This window comes from Vombatus ursinus, unplaced genomic scaffold, assembly GCF_900497805.2.
Source record: "Vombatus ursinus unplaced genomic scaffold, bare-nosed wombat genome assembly UNPS02014864.1, whole genome shotgun sequence".
Classification (NCBI taxonomy): Eukaryota; Metazoa; Chordata; class Mammalia; order Diprotodontia; family Vombatidae; genus Vombatus; species Vombatus ursinus.
This window is the reverse complement of record NW_020954642.1, coordinates 17782343-17806432: the sequence shown is the minus strand read 5'-3', so window position 1 is coordinate 17806432 and position 24090 is coordinate 17782343. Positions and strand designations below refer to the sequence as shown.

Here is a 24090-nt window from a genome sequence, read left to right as displayed (position 1 = left end):
GAGGAGCATTAAGACTGCATGCACTCTGGTTTCAAAATTATAGAGTATCTTTTTTTCCATTCATAGCATTTAAATCTTTCTTTTTTAAATTAATTTATTTTGAATTATCAACAATCACTTCCATAAGCTTTTGAGTTTTAAATTTTTCTCCCCCTCCCTCCCCAAGATGGTGCACACTCTGATACAGGCTATACATATACATTCCTATTAAACATATTTTCACATTAATGATGTTGTAAGTAAGAAGTAGAACCAATAGGAGGAACCACCAGAAAGGAAACAAAACACAACAGAAGAAAAAAATAGCAAATAGTATGCTTCGATCTGCATTCAAACTTCATAGTTCTTTCTCTGGAGGTAGACAGCATTTTCCATCCTCGGTCTTTTGGAGATGTCTTAGATCCTGGTATTGCTGGGAAGGGTTAAGTCTATCAATATTAGTCATTGCATAACCTGGCTGTTACTGTGTACAACATTCTCTTGGTTCTGCTCACTTCACTCAGCATCAGACCATACAAGTCTTTCCAGGTTTTTCTGAAGTCTGCCTGCTCATCATTTCTTATAGCACAATAGTATTCCATTACATTCATATACCGCAACTTGCTCAGCTATTCCCCAACGGATGGACATCCTCTCATTTTCCAATTCTTTGCCACCACAGAAAGAACTGTTATTTATTAATATGAAAATCATAAATCCCTCAGTAAACACCTGGTGCTGGTCCAAGCAATACATGTTGCTGGAGGATAAGATCATACAGGGTGCAAAGGATTGCTGTTATGCCAAGCTCAGGGCACAGCATGTTTGCTGGGTCTTAGCTCTGGGAAATAGGGTGTTTCTAAATACCTTGACAACATCTAGGGCCTTTCTGAATGCTCATTGAGTTGACCTAAGAACTGTTAACAGACAGGGGTTCAGAGGGATCTGAGAAGTCGTGTGTGACCTGAGGTAGGGGGACCATGAACAGCACCAGGAGCACAATTTCTGCTCTGATGATAGCATATTAAAAAACAATAGCTGGGGGAGCCTTCAGGGCTCTGCTCCAGGTCTGTCCAGACAAGATTCAGGGTGAAGACTTTTCCTGGGGGGAACTTCAGTTGCTGCATGGGAGAGCTTGGCCACAACAAACAAAGAAGAGGGGGGAAAGTGAGTGTGTGTGTGTGTGTGTGTGTATGTGTGTGTACGATACTAGGCAGCCATTAAGAAAGCAAAAATATGATCCCTTGGTAATAGAGACTAGTGAGTGAAGTGGTCACCCTTGTTAGATAGCTATAATGAGGGAGAACTTAAAAACAAACAGGGGAGGGCAGCATGGGGGGGAGCAGTGCTCAATATATCAAGGACCCAATGAATCAGTTTAAAACACGGAAAAGAGCAGGGTAGTGTTGTTACCACTGCATTCAATTTCATGCCTATTTTTGTACAGAAATGATCCCTAAAGCAGGCATTGCCAGTTTCATAGACCATCCTCTACGTCTATGGAAATGACTGGATTGCTGACGTTGGCCAAGTCTGTGGATAGACTGCACTCACCTGGGCTGGGGCTTGGCTGCTCCCAGGAGCCATTCTCTCTCAATCCAGGCTCCCTGTGTAGGTAGCAAAGTAACCAAAGTGACTCCATTTTGTAAAGTCCCTTCATCTTATCCCTGGACCTTATCTACCCCAGGCATCTGCTTCCCCCACCCTTTATGGCCCCACCAATAGAGCAGCAGCCAACACTCTCACTAACCGATGTCCCAAGTAATCATGGGATGTTCTAATTCTATGCCTTTCTGATGACCATGAGACAGCCTGGAGCCACCTGGAAAGTCCTTTCCTTCTTTCCTTCTGCACAGAAAGCCCATCTGCCCCACCTGTAATCTTAATGCTGGGCTGACTGCCTTGGTGCTCATACTCCGGGCGTTTGCTGTTTGTTGGGCCTCGTAATAAAACTTCTAACTTCCCTCCAGCTTTAGTGTCTGGATTTGACCCAATACCTTCTTGGGGTAGGTTTTGTTCCTCTGCAGACTGAGCTGGGGAGGGAGACGGATCCCAGAGAAGAGCTCTTTCTCCTCTCTTCATAGGCAGGAGGCTGCCCAACTGGAATTTACAGAGGGCAAGGTCCCATAGGAGTTAGGAAGACCCAGGCCTTGCCCTCAGGGAAAGGACTCCAACCTGTAGAGGGAGGGAAGCAGCAGGGAGGGTCAGGGTAGGAAATGAAGCTGATCTCAAAAGGAAAACTACTTCCCTCCTCTTACTTCTCTTCTGCACCCCTCTTTTCCCCCATCCTCCTACAGAGCCCTCAGAGGAAGATGAAGCTTGGGATCCCAGACAGGATGAGACCAGTCAGAGTCTCAATGACCCCTGAGACAGAGCTCTCCCTGGAACTGATCCTCTGCCCTCCCTGCATCCCCTCTCCTCAATTAACACACATTATTTAAACAATAGACTGACTGCTAGATCTAGCAGGGAGGGAGGTTAGGGAAGGCTGAGGAAGGGGAGGGCTCTGGAATGGAGCAGCCAAGGAAAGCCCGAGACTGGGAGACAAAACCCAGGCTGGGATCCAGCCGCCTGTGTGGGACCCGAGAGCTCTTAAAGATGTGGGGCTGGGGGAGCAGGAGGCCTGGGGCAGGGGAGCAGGGGTGGGATCTGGGAGGCAGGACAGTCTAACCCTGACCCTAAATGCCTCCGACTTTAACCCTAAATGCTCATGACAGGGAGGTCAGGGACACTTGATTGGAAGAAGTGTTCCAAATGGACATTAAGCTTGGGCAGGTAAGGATGACTGTGTCCTGAGGTCTAAGCTAGGATCTGGGGAGGATGCCCAGGACCCTCTGGTACAGCTTAGGCTTGGAATCCCTCCAGGGAGCCAAATGGCTGGGATCTGATAGGGAACCAGCCCAAGAGGCACAGATTCAGATAAGGGGGATCAGGAAAGAGCTTTGGTTCCTGCTCTGGGTTTGAACCACATTCCAAAGATTTCTTCTCTACACATTGGCTCATAAATTCTGTTTCCTCTAGTTTCACAATACCCAAGTCCAAAGGTATTCCTTCTTCTTTCTCTCGTAGCCTTCCAGAGGACATATGTTTTGGGGTTTCTCTCTAGAGCCAGTTCTATTCTTAACACTCTGTTCAGAAATACTTCTACGGACTTGTAAATTTTCAGTTCTTCCAAGGTGGTGTGGTCAAAAGGGCAAGGTGTTTACTCCTTTCCTGGCCTGTGCTCTGGTCTACAAGCATTCTTTTCTGTCTTGGAACTGAGAGGAGGGTTTCCTCTCTACAGCCACTACAAGCTCCACCAGACCAGTGCTCCTCCTCGCGCTAGGTCCACCACCCAGAACTGTGACTGAGATCCAAGCACGTGCAGAGCAAGAGAATCCTGCACCAGCAAAGAGTTTCCTGCAATCCCCTTCTGATCAGCCACTCGATTCCCCCTCTATCTGTGGGCCAGGAGCTCAAGAGGGCCACTGCCCTGAGGGCACGCTCAGGACTTGCGGCTGAGACCTAGCTCCTTCTCTCACCGCAGTCACAGACTTTTCTCACTGACCTTCTAAGTTGTCTTTGGCGTTCCTGGGTTGAGAAGTTTGGAAACCGCCACAGCTCTCCATGATTCAGTCGTCTGAGGCCTGCTCCAGGGTTGCTGCAGATATACCTTTTTGATCAACCATTCAGGCTGTCTTGGACTGGAAATTTGTTTCATTCTGTCTTTTTGTGGGTTCTGCTGCTTTAGAATTTGTTTAGAACCATTTTTTATAGGTATTTGGAGGGGTCTGGGGGAGAGCTTAAGCAAATCACTGCTTTTACTCTGCCATCTTGGCTCCACCCCCCCAAAGGGATTTTAGAGACTGCCTAGTACCACACCCCTATTTGACAGATGAGGAAACTGAGACCCAGAGAAGTTAAGTGACTTGCAGAAGGTCATACAGCTAGTAAATAACAGAACTGAGCTTTGACCGCAGGAATTCTTACTCTAAATCCAATGTTCTCTTCACCATACCCTGTAGTTTGGTTGCTACTACACACATCTTCCTTCTTACCCTCCACACAAAACATAAACCATTAGGGTCTGCTGAATTTTGCCTGAGCAAGCTCAGTTTCTCTTGTACAAAAGTCCTCTGCCCCATGGAACCAGGCAACCTCACATCTATCCCAGCTAACTCCTTCCTTCCAGGTGCCCCTAAGTCTCCTGGAAGCAATGGAAATTCATTCCTTGTTTCCCTTTGCAGGGCCAGCATGGGTGGCATTTTCTCCAGTTTTCTCATCCTCCACGCCCTGGAGTATTCCAGATTCCAAACTCCTTTTATGAAAACAACTCTGATAATCCTATCTATATTTAGGAACTTGCTCTGGCTTTGTGGTATATTCATTTGTTCAATACATTTACTGAGGACCTACTATGTGCAAGGCTCTGTGATGGGTTTTTTGAATAAGTCTAGGTCCCTGCCCCCAAAGTCCTTTCAGTCAAACAGAGTGCAAGGATAGAATATGGATCAAAAATGATAATAAAGACTGATATAGTCTGTATTGGGGCAGCAGGTGGCTTAGAGGAGAGAGTTCTGGGCTTGGAGTCAGGAAGACTCATCTTTTTGAGTTCAAATCCAGCCTCAGACACTTACTACCCGGGTGACCCTAGGCAAGTCATTTCACCTTTGTGTCCTCAGTTTCATCATCTGTAAAATAAGCTGGAGAAGAAGTGGCAAACCACTGCAATATCTTTGCCAAGAAAATTCCAAATGGGGTCATGAAGCGTAGGACACAACTGAAAAATGACTGAACAACATAGTCTGTATTAAGTACCATAAGGTATATGATAAGTCATCAGGGAGATCCAAAATAGCATTAAGGTAGCTCAGAGGTGAGAGAAAATACACTTCTTTTTGCAACCCAGCACCGAGGAGAAGGGCTTCAGGCTTGTAGAAACGGTTGTTGAGTTGAATGTTGGCTTATTTAGGTTCAGAGAAGGCTTCATGGGGAGATGACATTTCAGCAGTTTTAGTCACTATCATTTATTTTAAGAAAGGAAGCCCGGTGTAGATGATAGAGGGCTAGCCTTGGAGTGAGAAGGGCTGGATTCAAGTCCTGCCTTGGACCCATATGAGATATGTGACCACAAAGAAGTTACTTAGCATCTCAGTACACCTGACAAGCCAAGACTCCAAGTTACAAAAGAGGTGCCTGTTCTCGTCAACAGAGAGAGTTCCCACATAGTAGAGTTCCCTACAGCAATAAGATGAAAGCTCTGGACAGGATCAAGAAGTGTTTGGAAGGTCACACTTTCTCAATGCTTTGCTCTGTTCTTTTAGCAATCATAATGTTTAGCAGAAATTGAAATAATTCCAGATCATGGAACCAACTCCCTGAAGTTTTTTCAATTATTTTCAGTCATGTTCAACTCTCTATGACACTATTTGCAGTTCTCCTTGTAGAGATACTGGAGTGTTTTTGCCATTTCCTTCTCCAGCTCATTTTCCATATGGGGAAACTGAGGCAAACAGGGTGAAGTGACTTGCCCAGGGTCACATAGCTAGTAAGTGTCTGAGGTCAGATTTGAACTCAGAAAAATGAGTCCTCCTGACTCCAGGCCTGGTACTCTATCCAGTGTGCCACCTAGATGCCTTGAAGGTATAAGGAGGCAGATTTTAGCCTCATAGAAGCAAGCATTTGCTAACAATGCGAGTTGTTGCCCAAAAGTAGAGTGAATTGCCTTAAGAAGTAGTGAGCTCCCTGACAAGGAAAACTTCAGGGAAGGCTAGATGACTTGTCAGCAATATAGAGAGGATGACCGTTCCCATGCTGGTGGGACGAGGTGACCTCCAAGATGCCACCCAGTTCTGATGCCCTGAAATTCTCATCCCTTGTGGAAGATACAGAGATCTGACTTACTGGCAATCCAGCCCCCTCCTTTGCATGGACAGGAGCATAGACATTGAGGTACAAACAGTCTTCATAACTGGCAGTTGTAGAGATGTTTATTTTCCTTGCCCTTGTCATTTTTTCTAGGGTAGTAACATTCTGCAAACACCTGGGAAATTCAAGAGATAACCAATTGGAATAGAATCACATGGGGATGATAATAATAATAATGATAATGATAATAATAACTGAGTACTTTGAGGTTTGTAAAGCACTTTACAAACATGATCTCATTTGACCATCACAATAATCTTGGAGGTAAGTGCTATTGTTATCCCTATTTTACAAATGAGGAAATTGAGGCAGGCAGAGTTGCAGTGACTTGCCAACATTTCACAACTTTTTACACAGTCTTTTTCTTATTTATTGTATATTGAAAATGTTTCATTTTGTTGGTGATTGTTAAGTAGGAAACAAACAATTTTTTTAAATTAAAACAACAACAACAACAATATAGAAACCAAAAAGATATTACCAATAGGAAAATAGCTGAAGAAATCACAGTGTATGAATGTCCTGGAATGTGATTGCACTGTAAGACAGGATGAATGTGAGGAACTCAGAAAACTTGCTGTAGATTGATGAAACTCGAGCTAGACCAATATAGACCATGAAGAGAAGCATTTTAAGAAGAGCATAACTGCTGGGCCACTGTGTGAGCTGGAGTTTCTTTATTACTGAGGAGCATTAGATTGGAGGGGTATGTATGGTCTCCAAAGCAAAAGTCATCAAACTTCGTATAAAACAAAATGAGGGGTCCGATTCAATGACCTCCAACTTTCTGAGCCTATCAGTCTGTGAGTTCTGGCTTTGTTATTTACTAGCTTTGTGACTTTGGGTGAGTCACCTAATCCCTGTAGTTGTTTAGTACTGTCTGACTCTTGTAACTCTATATGAGGATTTCTTGGCAAATATACTAGAGCAGTTCGCCATTTCCTTCTCCTGTTTATTTTACAGATGAGGAAATTGAGGCAAAGAGGGTGAAGTGACTTGCCCAAGGTCACATAGCTAGTAAATATCTGAGGTCACATTTGAACTCAGGTCTTTCTGCCTCCAGGTCCAGTATTTTATCCTCTGAGCCACCCAGCCGCCTCTAATCTCTGTTAGCCTTTGTTTTCCTATCTATAGCAATATGTGTACTAAGTACCTCAGTATTTTTCTGAAGTCTGTTATTCTCAAAATCCAAATAAACACAAACTATTATCATTAAGCAATTATTTGAGGCCTCACAGCCCAGGAAACATTCTTTCCTTCCACAAATACTTAATAAAATGTCTACTGTGTGCAGAGCTCAGAGAGACAAAATGTGGATAAGACAAGATGGCACCTTGTGCTGATCTGATAAGAAAAGAATAGAGGAAGGTGCTAACATAGCTGGATAAGTAGTCGCATCTCTCACATTGCTCCATGAATCTGGTGGTTGTGGAGGAGAAAACCTCAGGGCCCCCACAGGAGGTTTGGCAAAGGGGACTCCCAGGAAAACACTGACAACTTTGTCAACACCCTTGATACTGATTTGAGTCCCTTGAACCTGTCCAGACTCTGTGGTTCTGATAAGGTCATCTGCATGATGCCCTGTGAACAAAAAGGAGAGAAATCCTCAGGGACAGAGGGTTGAAATGATGTCCAAATGTGCCCTCTATATCTCCCACCATGACCATTTTTTCATTAGATGGGAATGCAAGCCTCCTCCTATTTCGGCCATGATTCTTTCCGTTTCCCTTAAAGATCTCCAGCAATGGGGAACTTACTGCTGAGAAGGACCATTTGTACTTTGAGACAGCTCTGCCACTGACTCAGGAGCTGTCCAGCTTTGGGGAACCTGAGGTTCAAGATCAAAGTCACTGCTCCCCAACAATCCCACCCCCAGCCCAGCTGAGGAAAGCACAGAGCTAAAAATCAGTGCCATATAGTTTAATAGTATGACCCAACTGAGCAAAGACTTAAGGCGCACCTACTATAGTATATGTCAGGAAGACTCGTTTTCCTGAGTTCCAATCCAGCCTCAGACACTTACTAACTGTGTGACTCTGGGCAAGTCACTTCACCTGTTTACCCTCTCTGTTTCCTTATCTGTCAAATGAGCTAGAGAAGGAAATGGCAAACCTACTCCAGTATCTTTGCCAAGAAAACCCCAAATGGGATCACCAAGAGCCAGACATGACTGAAAAATGACTGAGCAACAACACATCGAATGTGAATAGAGTAGTAGGTGCTAAGGCTGGATGCACAGAGGACTGCATTTGGGCTCAGAGAATAAGGGTTCAACCACACCTCTCGCTTTTACTGCCTGTGCAAACTTGTTACAATTCCTTTCCTTTCCCTAAGTCTGTTTCTCCTCTTTGATGAAATGGGAAAGGGGCATTGAATTCAATGGTCTTTGAGATTCCTCCCAGCTCCCCATCCTAGAGTCTAAGATCTAGAGACTGCACAACTGTTAGGGCACATAGCTACACTCTGCCTGGGTCAGAAGAACAAGGGTGCAGCATGCCTCTGAAAGGTTAGCACTGACACCTCCTTTTTAAAAATATTTTTTAACATTTGTTTTTGACTTTGAGTTCCAAATTCTCTCCCTTTCTTCCTCTCCAACCCCATCTCATTGAGAAGGCAAGCAATTCCATTTAGGTTATATATGTATAGTCAAGCAAAACATATTCATAATAGTCATGTTGAGAAAGAAAATACAGACAAAAAAACTCAAGAAAATTAAAGAAAGTAAAAAAAAATTGCTTCGATCTGTGTTCAGACACCATCAGTTCTTTCTCTGGGGATGAATAGCATTTTTCATCCTAAGTCCTTCAGATTTGTCATGGATTATTATTATGCTGAGAATAGCTAAGTCATTCATAGCTGATCATCTTACAATATTGTTGTTACTCTGTACCCAGTACATTTCACTGTGCATCAACCCTTGTAAATCTTTCTAGATTTTTCTGAGAGCATCCTTCATATAATTTCCTATAGTACAATAGTATTCCATCATAATTATATACCACAATTTATTCAGCCATTCCCCAATTGATGTGCATTCCCTCAATATACAATTCTTTACCCCCAGAAAACATCTGCTCTAACTAATTTTGTACATATATGTCATTTTCCTTTTTGATTTTTATCTCTTTTGGGATAGAGACCTAGTAAGCACTCCCCTTTTGTCAAAGGAGATCACAGTATAGCCTGATATAAAATGCATGAGAGTGACTTTAACATACATCAGGTGGTCTTCAGTTTTTCCTCTGAATAATTCAAGTAATAGTGGCTTGGGAGGATGAAAAAAAGAAATAACCCAAAGCCTCCAGATTCTGGGATAAGAACTCATATTTGACAAAAAACTGCTGGGAAAAGCAGAAAACAGTATAGCAGAAATGAGGCATAGACCAACATCTCACACCATATACTAAGATAAGGTCAAAATGGGCACATGATTTAGACATAAAGGCTAAGCAAATTAGCAGAGCAAGGAATAGTTTACCTGTCAGATCTACGGAGAAGGGAAGAAATGTATGACCAAACAAGAGATAGAGAACATTATGAAATACAAAATGGATCATTTGGATTACGTTAAATTAAAAAGGTTTTACACAAACAAAAGCAAAACAAACAAGATTAGAAGGAAAGCAGAAAGATGGGAAACAATTTTTACAGCAAGTGTTTCTGATAAAGGCCTCGTTTCTCCAATATATAGAGAATTGAGTCAAATTTACATGAATACAAGTCATTCCCCAACTGATAAATGGTCAAAGGACATGAAAAGGCTGTTTTCAGATAAAGAAATTAAAGCCATCTGTAGTTACATGAAAAAATGTTCTAAATCACTATTGATTAGAGAAACACAAATTAAAACAACTCTGAGGTACCACCTCATACCTATCAGATTGGCTAATAAGATAGAAAAGGAAAATGATAAATGTTGGAGAACACATGGGAAAATTGGGAGACTAATGCATAGTTGGTGGAATTGTGAACTGATCCAACCATTCTGGAAAGCAGTTTGGAACTCTGCCCAAAGGGCAATCAAACTGTTCATAACCTGTGATCCAGCAATATATCACTGCTAGGACTGTATCCCAAAGAGATCATTAAAAAGGGAAAATGATCCACATGTATAAAAATGTTTGTATCAGCTTTTTTTTGTGGTGGCAAAGAATTGGAAAGTGAGGAGATGCTCATCAATTGGAGAATGACTGAACAAGTTGTGGTATATGAACATAATGGAACACTATTGTTCCATAAGCAAGGATGAGCAGGCAGACTTCAGAAAAACCTGGAAAGCCTTACATGAACTGATGCTGAGTGAAGTGGGCAGAACCAGGAGAATATTGTACACAGTAACAGCAACACTGTGCAAGGATTAGCTATGATTGACTCAGCTCTTCTCTGCAATTCAGCGATCTAAGACAATTCCAAAAGTCTCATGCTGGCAAATGCTATCCACATCCAGAGAAAGAACTATGGAGTCTGAATGCAGATCAAAGCACACTATTTTCACTTTTGTGTGTGTGTGTGTTTTTTCCTTTTTGCTCTGTTTTTTGTTTCACAACATGACTAATGGAGAAATATGTTTACATAATTGCACATGTATAACCTAGACTTGCTTGACATCTTGAGAAGAAGAAATGGGAGAAAGGAGGGGGGTAGAAAAAATGAATGTTGAAAACTATCTTTACATGAAATTGGAAAAGAATAAAATATTATTTACCTAGAGAGAGAGAAAGAGAGAGAGAGAGAGAGAGAGAGAGAGAGAGAGAGAGAGAAGAAGAAAGAGAAAGAAAAAGAAAAGGAAGAAATAAGCTGTGCTACATTTTCTCATGCAAACACAGAGCTCCTATTCTCCAGCCTGTAAAATGATCCTCCCCCATGCTCACTCTTATTTGCTTCCTTTAAAAGGAGTCAGCATTTGCTCTCTCCCTGCCCCTCCCCCCACCAGCAGCTGACAAGAGTTTTTGGACGTAACACACATGGAGAGGGCATCAGTTTCTCATCAGCAAACTGAGTTTGGCCTCCTGAAATTAAACTAGCAATAATCCATCACCCCCAGCCCACCCACCCAAGCAGTCAGTCAGGGCAACAAGAGAAAGAACAATGCACAAGCCCCATATCTCCAATGGGAAAATCAAAAGACTCCTCCCATGTCCCTCCAGAAATCATCCCCTGCTCTGGGTCAGTCTGGCAGAGCTGCTCACCTGGGACTTGAATCAGGAGGCCCAGGACCCCCAAAGTCAGGACCTTGGGCAGCAGGGAAGTCTTCCACATCTTTCCCTCTGCACAGCCTTCTGGTTATGCCTAATCAGATCCCTGGCCTGGCCTTTAATAGAAAAAGAATCGGATCAAAGGGCACTCCAGGGGAACTGGGGCTAAGAGTTACTTAAAGGACTTCCTCCTCAGACGTAGTCTTAGGTGTATTTGAAAAAAAAAATTAGACTGAATGTCTAAAGACTAAAGACAGATCTGAAAACCCATCCATCTAGCAGGGAAATGCTAGTAAATGTGTAATAACAAGCTCCCTGGGAAACAAAAACGAACAAATGTATCCATGATGCACTCTTAAATTTATTCTGTATTAGTAGTTTTTTCCAACACTTTAAGTCTAAACAATCAACAGAATGATAAATTAACCCAGAATTGTAGCACTTTCTGATTTCAGAGGGGCACATTTGGCAATGGGTTCATAAGAGCCAGTTTAAACTGCCCCCATCACTTTACCTGAAGTGTCCAGGGTCAAAATTCAAATTACACAACCTCACCACCCTCCCTCCCAGTATCTGGAGACATCTATGACCTTCCCCCACTTAAAGCTAGTCAGTGGTTTTTCTGTTCTGTCTGACCCTTCGTGACGCTATCTGGGGTTTTCTTGGCAAAGATACTGGAGTGGTTTGCCAGTCCAGATGCCTGTGGTGGCTGTCTGCTCTGTCTCCTGGCACCTACATCACTCTTCCTCTTTTCTCAAGCAGACCAGTACCTGGCTCACAGACTTCCTCTCTATCCCAACTCCTGCCCTTACGTGGAAGACTTGAACACACTGTTGCCATTTGAGACTCCCATCTAATCAAACTTTACATCTATTACAATCTATACCTTCACTCTGCCTCTCCCACACAGGTCATATCCATGATTGCAGGTAGATTGCACAGTGGATAGAAGACTAGGCCTGGAGTCAAGAAGACCTGAGTTCAAATCTGGCCTCAGACAACTATAAGCTGTGTGATCCTGGGTGAGTCATTTAACCTTTGCCTGTCTTAGTTTTCTCATCTGTAAAATGAGGATAATATTAGTACCTACCTCCCAGGGTTATTTGGAGGAACATATGAGATGTACATTGCAAACCCTAAAGCACTCTATAATGCTAGTTGTTATAATTGACTTCAGCATCACCCATGTTCAACCTCCATGACCTAGAACTCTGAAATTCGGCTTTCTGGAACATTATCTCTTACCCTCCCATCACACCTCCCTTTACTCCACCTCATTTCTCTTAAAATTCTTCTTCTGGTGACTTCCATTCGTGCCACATCACCCTGTTTTCCTAGTTCATCACCTCGGTCAGGCTTCCTTTTCCTCCCTTCTCAATCTTGATCCTATTGACAACAGGTGCGACATTTAACTGTCTTCTGCCTGTGAATCCTTTGTTTCCTCATCTGAGGGGTTCCCATTGTATGGGAACCAATGGTCAGTCCATTGGTTAGCTCTGGTATACACACATACATACATGCAAATATATATACATATACATACATATATGTGTATATGTGAATGTATATATGTTTATATGTATATATACATATATAATATACACATGCATATATTATATATACACATATATGTATGTATATGGATATATAATATTTTCCCCAATTGAATTTTAAATCAATTTTTAAATTTCTTTGAGGTTTTGAGTTTCAAATTCTATCACTCCTTCTCCTCTCCCCTCCCTGAAATGTAAGCAATCCAATACAGCTTATATATGAATGCAATCATGTAAAACATTTCTATATTAGTCATTTACCCCTGATTCATGCAGCATGATCAGCCCACCTCCATTTTCCATAGACATGTTTATTAAGGTTGAAGAAAAAATTTTATATTTGAATCTCCATGTTAGGCAGAAGTCTGAGAGAAGCAATTTCATTTTATTTTACTTATTTATTTTATTTAACTTTTATCTAAGAATTAAGCCTTTTCTGAGAGAGAGCAAGAGAGTGAGAGAGAGAAAAGGAGAAGAGGAGGAAGAGGAAGAAGAGGAGGAAAAGGAAAAGGAAGAGGAGAGAAGAAAAGAGAAGAGAAAAAGAAAGGAGGAGAGGAGAGAGGGAGTCAGAAAGAGGAAGAGACACAGAGGAAAGAGGGGAGGGAGAGAGGGAGGGAGGGAGGGAGGGAGGGAGAGAGGGAGAGAGGGAGAGAGGGAGAGAGGGAGAGAGGGAGAGAGAGAGAGAGAGAGAGAGAGAGAAAGACAGAAAGAAGAAACACAGAGACAATGAGAGGAGAGGGAGACAGAGAGAGACACACGCAGAGTCACACACAGAGATACAGAGACAGGGGAGAGAGACAGAGAGATGTCCAAACTAACATAGTTCTTCCATGTCCTCTAACAGGTCTCTCTAATACAAAATGACATTTATAGGAATCTTGAACAATGAAAAGATCACAAGATGTAAAAATGCACTTTGGAGGTTAACATTCCAAAGCAATGAATAGGCCCGAGTCAGTTTCTTGACTGACTCCTTCCCTTATGTGTTCTCCTGGGGTAAACAAAGGAACCTCCTCCCTTTGGCTCCATATCCTAATCCTTTCTCAGTGGAGAATTGTGAATCCTGGTCCCCATCACTTCTTGCCATAGACAAAGAGGAGTCTGCTCCATCTAATAATAAAAATAAGAGGTGGTAATCATATAACACCTTAAGGTTTACAAAGCAATTTCTAGATACTGCCTTATTTGACCCTCACAACAACCCTGAGAGGTAGGTGCCAGTATTATACCCATGTTACAGATGAGAAAACTGAGGCACCTGGCAGGTAAGTGACTTGCCCAGGGTCACACAGCTAGTAAGTGTTTGAGGCAGGATTTGAACACACAGTGCTTAGTTCTAGGAATACAAATACCAGCGCAAAGACCACCCATGGCATCTAAGAGCCTACATTCTGATAAAGGGAAACAACACATAATAATTGGGGGTGGTAGAGGTGGGGAGAGAGGAAAGCACCTTTCAGGAGAGTAAAGAATGTAGTATGGAGAGGAATGAAGGCATGATTGGCTAGGGCCTGCGCCCTAAAAGGGAGATTTGAAGGACTCCTACAAGGCAAAACCCAGCACCTCACCAGGCCACCCATTCTACTTTTGAACAGTTCTAATCCCTAGCACATCTTTCTGGGCATCAAGCCTAATTTTGCCCCTGGAAATGTCCTCCCAATCTTGCTGGTCCTGCCCTTTGGGAACCAAAAAGACCAAGTCTACTTCCTTCTTCCTATTATGATCTTTCAAGTGTTAAGATCAAGGGTGCTTCTACCCTCACCAAACCAAGGGGATCCAAATTCTTAATGGGTATGAGGCAAGATCTCCGTGGACATCATTCTGCACTAGCCTCTGCATGACCACATCTCAGGGATGCTGTAGAGCAGACCTGCACAACTTGGCAGTAGGTAGGAGCCAAAATTAAAATAAGCTGAAAATTCTTCGGGCTGCAGATAGGTTTTTAGTGGCTCACCTTCCAAATAAAGGTATGATGATAGTGGGTTGCCACGGGCCACTTGGCAAATAGGAGTGAGTGCACAGTGGCAACTTACCCTGCCAAGTAACATGACAGGCAAAACAGCGACTAGTGGAAGGCAGTTTAAGTGGTGCACGGACACATCACTGGTTACATCTTTATTGTCTTTACATCCTCTACTTTTTTCACATGAAATCTGTATGTTGTGCAGGCCTGTTGTAGAGGATGGTTCTTGTCCAGGTAAAAGTGGGTCTGGGGGAGCAGAGCCAAGATGGCGGAGTAAAAGCAGTGACTTGCTTGAGCTCGCCCCCAAACCCCTCCAAATACCTGTAAAAAATGGCTCTAAACAAATTCTAGAGCAGCAGAACACACAAAAAGACAGAGTGAAACAAATTTCCAGCCCAAGACAACCTGGATTGTTGATTGGAAAGGTCTATTGTGCCGGGCTGGGAAACGAACACAGTTCAGCATGGGCATGCAGGCTACACAGGCAAAGACCAGGCCTCAGCAAACCCGGAGCAGTCCTCAAGGGATTGAATCAAGGGGAGCTGTGGCAGTTTCCAGGCTTCTCAACCCACAAACACCGAAGGCAACTTAGAAGGTCAGTAGGTGATGTGGCCACTGCAGTGGTGAGCATGAGACCAGCTCAATACTCTTAACCCGGAGGCGCATTGATGAGGCAGGAGACAGCAAGATGAAAGAAGCTCGTTTATTAAGTGCTAGTAGCTTTCTTTTATATCCTTAGTAACACCTGATCAAAGCGTGATCTCCACGTGATAGCCAATCACCAAATCTGCTTGACACCTGCAGCTCGTGTCAGGGGTATGAGTAGGACTTTTCTCCCAATGAGAGGAGAGCCGAGCCAACCGTGGGAGTTGCATGTCAGCAAAGGAGAGGTCTTGTGAGACTTCCTTGTTTTTGCCACGCAACAGGTTGTGACCCTCAGCTTCTGCCAAGAGAAGCTAGAACTCCCGTGGGAAAATTCTCCCAACAAGTAGGAAAGGTCTGTCCCACAGCGAGAGAGGAGCTTGGTCTGGCCCCAGTCCCAGCGCAGCCTGGGGGTGGTGGCTGCTTCCGGAACTCTGGGCCCACATAAGGAGGGGGAATCCAGTGGCTGATCTCTTGCTTTGCCCGTGCATAAAAGGTGATTGATGTTAATTGGTTAAAATGATACTGGGAAGACAATCTTTGGTATCCACGATAATGAGGAGATATTAACCAGAACTGGGTGTAATGATACTGGAGAGAACACAGCAGAACAGGAACTAGAGTCAATAACCTTAAGAGAATCAATCAAAATCCTTTGTGGATATCCCCTAGACCTGCAAGGGGGAAACACAATGGAAAACCTACTTGACTTTGGATAAGGAAACTCCTCTCCCCCATGTTTTATGGGATACCTAAATGAAAGAATGGTCCAAATCACTAATAATAAGAGAAATGCAAACCAAAACAACCCTCAGGTTTCACTTCACAGCCAGAAAACTCAGAGATGACAAAACATGAGACTAGTCACTGATGAAGTAGTTGTGTGAAGACAGACACATTAATGCATTGTTGATGGAGCTATGAATTAGGCCAACAATTGTGGGAAATGATTTGGAATTAATAAGAATGATGGGGTACGAGGGTGCTTGTGCTTGTAGTTGGACCCCAATTTCACCATCAGATCCCTTCCCAATAAGGGGGCAGGACAGGAGGAGAGGATAAGGAAGGAGTGGTCAAACAACAGATCCCCAAACTGGCAGGGCAAGGGAAATGTCTGGTGACAACCCCTTGCTTTGCCTTCAATGCCCATCTCCCTGTGGCTAGAAGGATGGGTGAGACCAGAATGCTGTAACAACATTGAATAAGTAGCTCCGGTATCAATCAGAAAATTGATAGGCTTACCTACCACACCAGTGGACACCCAGAGCTTGGCCATTGAGATGGAGAAGGTGGGAGCAAAGCCAGGCCCTCAGTCTGGTCACTCCAAGTCCGGAGAGGACTGGAGGGCAGGACCCTGGGAGGAGGCTGCACCCGAGAGTGGGCATGGTCCTGGAGGCTTCCTCCAGGGAGAAGTCCTAGAAGGGCACTCACAGGACCAATGACCCTTCTTATGGCATCAGAAGCAGGTTTCCCCATTACTCAAGATGCCAGGAGCACTACTGGGGTTTTCCGGCTATGGCAGCAGCTATAAGCTGACCCTGGGGCTGAGCTTGTGCTTTATTTCTAGCCCTAGCTTTACGGTCTTTTTCCTCTGCCAGAATTAGGTCTCTGTTGTTAAAGACTTCCATAATTGGGTCTGAGGTGTTTGGCGTCCCACTGCCAGTTTCCTAAGGTTCCGCCCAATTTCTGGGGCGGACTGACTAATAAAATACATGCCAAGGATGGCTGCTCCCTCAGGAGAATTAGGGTCCAGGTTAGTGAATCGCTTTAAGGTTTCTACTAACCGGCCCAGGAAAAGAGCTGGGTTCTCATCAGCTCCCTGGGTTACTTCCCTGATTTTATCTTAATTTACTCGCTTTTTAAAGCCCTTCTTCATCCCCTCAACCAGGCATGGTAACATATGACCCCTCGTGTCCCTCTCTGCATCCCTTTGATAATTCCACCCAGGATCTGCAGTCGGGACGGCTGTAGCCCCGCAGAGTTCCTGGCAGGTAAGGATATCATCCCCAAACTTCGGGGCTAAATCCCACATCCTCTTTTTCTCCTCAATTGAACAACAGGTGGAGAGAATAATACGAATATCTCCCCAAGATAATTCAAATTGAGGAGAGATGGCTCTGAAACTCTCCACAAACTTAGTAGGATTTTCTGAGCAACGGCCAAAGTTTTTCCTCAACCTGGGAGAGATCAGCCACAGTAAAAGAGTCGTGCACCCCAATCTTTCCCTCATTGAATCAGTTACTTCCCCTAAAGGAAATACTTGGGAATCAACAGACGAATTAGGGGCTTGGGGCTGAGGGAGATAAGAAGTTCTACCCCTAGTAAGGGAGATAGGAAGTTCCACCCCTAGTAAGGGCAGGGTTGAAGAGTGAGGGATGCTGGGAAACTGAGTCCTGCTGCTGAGGTCGAGGAGACCAATGAGCAGACGGATTCGGTGGGCGCGAGGGCTGTTGGGAAATGGAGTCCGGAGGCGCTGATGGCGCTGAACGCCCCGGAAGTGGAAGATTAGGAGACCAATGGGCCGGCAGAGCCGGTGGGTAAGGGGGAGGATCTTCCCTCCGCAGTTTGCTGACTTCCTGGTAAGGACGATGCTGTGCCGAGGAAGGAGGGGACGGGCAGAAGGGGTAGTAGGTGAAATAGGGGGCTGTGTAGATGCTCTTAGAGCCAAAGCTCGGGGGCCTGAAAGAAGAGGATCATCAAGGAGATAAGGTTGGTCTTTATTCTCCTTTTCTGGAGTAAATTTAACTAGGAGCATCCTATATTGTTCCCGCAAGTCTGAATTCGGGGAAAGAATCATGAAAGCCTGGACATCCGGGATTTCTGGAAATTTCCCTTCCCCGGGGGCAAAACAGATCTAGCTGCAGAATGGAGTTATAGTTTAAAGTGCCGCCGAGAGGCCGTTTTTCCTGGTCCTCCAGATTGAACTGAGGCCAAGCAGTGCTGCAAAAGAACACAAGGCGTTTTTTCTTAAGGTCTTGAAGACCAAGCTTTTTCTTTTTCATTAATTTATTTTTATTTATCAACAATCACTTCCATATGCTTTTGAGTTTAAAATTTTTCTCCCCCTTCCTCCCCACCACCCTTCCCAAGACGGCGCACGATCTGATATAGGCTCTACATATACATTCCTATTAAACATATTTTCACATTAGTGATGTTGTAAGTAAGAATTAGAACCAATAGGAGGAACCACCAGCAAGAGGAAACAAAACTCAACAGAAGAGAAAAAAAATAGCAAATAGTATGCTTCGATCTGCATTCAAATTCCATAGTTCTTTCTTTGGATGTGGATAGCATTTTCCATCACGGGGCCTTTGGAGAAGACCAAGTTTTTTTCCAGTTGTTTAAAAGACATCCTAGGGGCGAATCTCGAGGTATAGAGGGAGATTGGCCCGTCCTCTTTGCCTCTAAGCCTATAGAAAAGGGGTGGTGGCCATAGGGCTCCTGTAGGCTACTGGCCTCTACCTGCGTGATGGAGAGGGAGAAAAAAACCCGCAGAAACAAGGCCTCCCTTGTCAGGATGGAATTCCGCTGCTACAGCCTGTTTCAGGCTCGACCCAAAGCCCCTGCAAGCCTTTCTAGGTGCTTGAGGGTAGGAGGGAGGCTTACCTTGACTCGGAGAAGGCTTGGGCGTTCAGACCAGCCCCACGTTGATCGCCAAAGAAATGTTGAGGTCTGAGAGGGCGAGACCCCTCAAAGACCGAAGTGCAGGACAAGGTCGTCTGGAATGAATTCACAAAGTCAAGCAATCTTTAGGTCAAGTTGGCAAAAAGTTTATTGTTATGCTTTATAGCGGGCAAAGCTTCTTAAGGAACCTGCGATCTTAGAGGGGTACAGTTAAAGTTTATATAGGATAAAATAGAATAAGAAATGTCAAATATGCTAACTAGTTGATTCAGGGCGTGGTTAAGGAGTGGTCAGTTCTTAAAGGAACAGGCACTTTTTGTATCTGCTGTACAGGCGTTTTACCCAGAGTTCACTGGGAAAAGCCTACAAGGGGGAGGGGCTACACGGAGGTGTGGTTTTAGGCCTGCTACGTCACTAAGTTAATTAGCAGTCAGGGGTGACTGAGAGTTGTCCAGTCTGCCACCAGTCAATGTCTTGTTTAACAAGATAGTTGTAGGGAGTATCCATACGTCTTAGGTCTAGAATACAGATAATGAGGAGTCCAGGATGTAGATAATGAGGTAGGGTGGTAGTATAGATAGTCCAGTGGTAAGAATATCTTTATGACCCAGTGCAAAGCCAGTTCAAACTAATAATTCCTTCAGGTGTTGTTTGTTACTGCACCATGGAGACAGATAAGGGTCTTGCTGGGGCCCACTCATGAGTGATTGCTAGGCACAGTGCCCTTGGGCTGGGGAGTGATTGTCAGAGACAGTGTTTTTGAGACTAGGGAGAAACTGGGGTCCAAGTACAAGCACAAGCACCCAAGCACCCCATCAGTAATATTAGCTAATAATAGCTAACATTTGTTTAATGATTTAAGGTTTACAAAGTGCTTTACAAATATTACCTCGTTTGATCCTCACAAGAACCCTGTGAGGTAGGTGTTATTATTATGCCCATTTTACAAATGAGTAAACTGAGGCAAATAGAAGTTAAGCCACTTGCCCATGGTCACACAGCTAATACAAGTCTGGAGGCTTGATTTGAATTCAGTACTTTCTGACTCTAGGTCCAGCGTTCTACCCACTGCACTACCTAGTTGCTTAATTATACAAAGAAAATGACTTAAAAGTCCATACATTTTGAACCAAAGGTCAAAGATGTACTGGAGGGTGAAGGTTAGCAGGGAGTCAGGAAGTAGCTGTAGGACTGTGGTTGGACTGTGCAATGGTTGGAGAGCTGAGTATAGACTGAGCTGTTTGTCTATAGTTAGAGAGTGACTGGTGATGGGTGAAGAAAAGAACTGGGAGTATGAGAGGATTTAATAAATAATGGTGACAGCTAGCATTTACATAGCGCTTTGAGGTTTGCAGGGCACTTTACAAATATGATCTCATTTGAGCCTCATAACAGTGTTGGGAGGTATAAGGTATTATTACTATTATTTTATTTTATTTTCATAAGGTATTATTAATCCCATTTTACATATGAGGAAACTGGGGTAGATAGAGGTCACATGCCTTACCCAGGGTCACACAGCTACTGGCTGAGGACCAGATATTAGTTCAGGTCTTCCTGACTCCAAGCCCAGCGCTTTATCCACTGCTCCACCAGCTTCCTTTTAATGAGTGTGCGGGGGAGAGTGTGGAAGGAACAGTCTTGCTTATGGTTGTCTACAGCAGCACAGAGAGCTGAGATTAATTTAGCCTGATCAATGAAAGCCCTCCAGGATCCAGCTGCCCTAGGGTATGTTCCAGCCCAGCTGCCTGCTAGAATTTCCTGTTATATGACTTTGTGTCTCCTGCCTGGGAGATTTTGACAGGTGTTTCTCCATGTTGGGAAGGCCTCCCCTACTTGGCAGAGACTCTTAACTTTTTTTGAAAGTACAACTCAAGTTCCACCTTGTACCTAGGATTGTCCCTCTGCTCCTACCTGTTGGTGCTCTGTCTCTCTGTCTCCATCTCTTTGTCTCTGTCTCTCTGTCTCTGACTCTGTCTCTGTGTCTTTGTTTTCTCTGTCTCTGTCTCTTTGTCTCTGTCTCTTACATTACATAAATTTTATATTTACTTTCATATGTACTGGGTCCTCCCAATACCCTGAGGACAGAGAGTCTTTAATTCTTTTTATTTTTCTTTCTTTTTTTCCTTCCTTCTTTCCTTCCTTCTGTGTGGGGTACAGAGACACTTACCAATAAATCAGAGACTAAGAGATATTAACAAAAAGAAAATTTTCTTTATTAGCTTTCTCGAGAAAGGGCAGCCTCCGTCCGCCTAAGATGGCTCTGCTGGGAGAGTGCAAGGGTGTGGTCAACAGAGACACATTATATAGATTCATAACCACAACTCCTCCTCCCTAACCCCCTTCCTCTCAGCTCATTGGTGCAAGCCTTGAGGGCACTATCTATTTTCGGAAAGTCTATCCCAGCAAGAGAGAGCAAACAAAACAAAAAACAGTTGCCTAGAGACAAAAAAAAAAGAATGGGAAACAGTCTTAGAAAGGGGGGCGGTGTTATTCCTCCTTGCTATGTGCCTAAAAACAAGTTTGGGAAGGGGGAGGGGTCTGGTAAAGTACAAGACGTGTTGAAAAGCATGTGTCTTTACAAGGTCAAATGATTAACTCTTTGAGGAGGCTTCACTCCTGAGAGGTCCTCAAAGATCATCTCTCATACTTCCTTCCTTCCTTCCTTCTTTCCTTCCTTCCTTCCTTCCTTCCTTCCTTCCTTCCTTCCTTCCTTCCTTCCTTCCTTCCTTCCTTCCTTCCTCCCTTTCTTCCTTTCTTCCTTCCTTCTTTTCTCCCTTCCTTCCTTGCTGGCTCATTTTTTGCTCTTTCTCTTCTTGTTTCTCCCTCCTCCTTCCTCTCTTGGTTTCTCTTCCTGTTTCTTTTTTTCTTCCTTCATCTTTCTCTCTTTTTCTTCTTCCTTCCACTCTTTTTTCTCTCTCTTTATTCCTTTCACCCTCTTTTTCTTTCTTTCTTTCTTGCTTTATTCCTCTTTTTCTTAATTTTTTTCTCTTCGTTTTCCCCTTCCTTCCTTCCTCACTTTTACCCTCCCTTCTTCCTTCCTTCCTTCTTTCTTTCTGTCTTTCACTCTCATTTACCCACAGCTCCTTGCTCAATGACCTACATACAGTGGATTTTTTAAATAAATATCTATTGCAGTGAATTGAATTTAATTGCATGGTGGCAAATGTCAACAAGCTTCTTCCTGGCTGGGATTTGAGGATTTGATGTAGAGCAGGTCAAAGAAGAGGAAGGCAACTTCCCCAAAGTGTTTGAGTTACATTTACAGGTGCCCAAAACTAGCATGGAAAAGTTGGCCAAATCCATCCAACCCCATCTAATAGGATGTATTATAGTGAGCTCTATTGGTGTTGTATTTATTCTCTTCATATACTTATATAGATACTTATTAATTTCTCCGTTAGGATGTAAACTCCTGGAAAATCAGGATTGTTTCATTCTTTGTATGTGTACCCTGGCTCCTGGCACAATATCTAGCACATAGTAGGCACCTAATAAATGTTTGTTGTTTGTTCAGTATCCTAAACCTCCCCCTCCATTAGACTGTAAGCTCCCTGAGGGAAAGTGCATCTCACTTAAATTTTGTATCCTTTCCACCATCCATCATAATCCTCTGCACTTAGTTGACATGATACATCTTTGGAGTATTGTACCATACCACTGAGAAGCAACAATCAGTGTTGTGGAAAGAAGGCTGGGCTTGAAGTCAAGGGAGACCTGGGTTTATAACCCTGCTCTATCATATACTGGGGGCCAGTCATCTCCAGTCATCGTGATCTATATCATGATACTGGACCCAGATGGCTCTGGAGGAGAAGGTGAGGCTGGTGGCTTTGTCCAGCCCTTCCTCACATAAAATCTAATTTGCTTGTAAGCCATGGCATCACCTTGCAGATGTCATAGTCTTCTTTGTGAATAAAGCACAAACAACAACCTGTGAGTAGTCCAAGCTGCCCATTGGGGACCAAGTGGTCAGTTCCAGTTGGGCAATGCAGCTCCTATCTTTCTTCTCCCTTCCATTCCCTTCCCTTTGCTTCCCTTTCCTTTACCTTCTCTCCCCCTCCCCTAACCGACCATCCCTCTCTCCTCTCCTTCCTCTCCCCCTCCCCTCTCTTCTCTCCCTTCACTTTCCTTCCCTTCCCCACTGCAGAGAGCACAACTCTGATCAGCTGGCCACATTGTTCCAATGCCAAATGTACAATTGCCTAAATGACTATTTTATGGAGAACTAACACAGCGCAAGTATTCACATGGTGATCAGAAAAAGTGATGCAAGGACAGTCTCAAGGTCTCACATAAGAGCTTTGGAATTGATTGCATGACATGTGAGACACTGGCACAGGACTGCCCAGCGTGGCCTGCCCTCATCAGAGAAGGTTCAGTGCTCTATGAGGAAAGCAGAATTGACGTAACTCAAAAGAAACCCAAGATGCACAAATTCAGGAAATCCACCCCAAATGTTCGTATGAACTGTTTGTGCCCCACCTCTGGTAGAGCATTCCAAGTTCATATTGGTCTGATAAGCTGTAGTCAGACGTACTGTAACATGACTCTAACATAATGATGTCATTTTGGTCCTCTTCGAGAATGTAGGGCAATCACATGTACACATACATATGCACACATATGTGTGTGGTGCGCGCGCACACACACACACACACACACACACACACACAAACATGCCCTCACTTAGTCACTGTTTGGGTCCTGATGGCTCAGAGTGAATGTAAATAGCCACTGTTTCTCTTTTGGCCAGAAACGCTCCTGAGGGTCTTTCCCTCCCAGACTGATTTTTTTGAGGTTGTTATTTACCTCATTTCTTACCTAGCCTTAATCACTGAATGGGGCTTGCCTCAGTCAAACTGAGGCCTGGGAAAGACCTTAGTTTAAAAAGGTCAAGGTCTCTCACTTCATCTGGGGACATATCCAGTCATCCTGATTTATATCTTGCCACTGGACCCAGTTGCATCTGGAAAAGAAAGTAAATTGGCATTTGCTAGCTATGTGACCCTGGGCAAGTCACTTAACCCCAATTGCCTCACCAAAAAGCAAAAAAAAAAAAAAAAAAGTGAGGTTGATGATTTTGCATAGTCCTCTGTCATTTAAATCTAATTCACTTGCACATTAGAGCACCACCTTTCTGATGTCATGGTCCTCTGAGAAGGAAGGACAAAAACAACAGAACGGGATTCTTGTTTGGGTATAGATTGGACCAGTGATCTCT

The 24090-nt window shown here is 43.8% G+C and overlaps 1 long non-coding RNA gene across 1 annotated transcript; it reads right to left on the bottom strand.

Moving 5' to 3' along the window:
• Positions 1–382: 382 nt before the first annotated feature.
• Positions 383–2769, bottom strand: LOC114027952. Its single transcript, XR_003567314.1, has 3 exons — positions 1977–2769; positions 1534–1586; positions 383–412 (listed from the first exon to the last, which is right to left on the bottom strand). It is a non-coding gene; the product is annotated as an uncharacterized LOC114027952 (long non-coding RNA).
• Positions 2770–24090: the final 21321 nt, after the last annotated feature.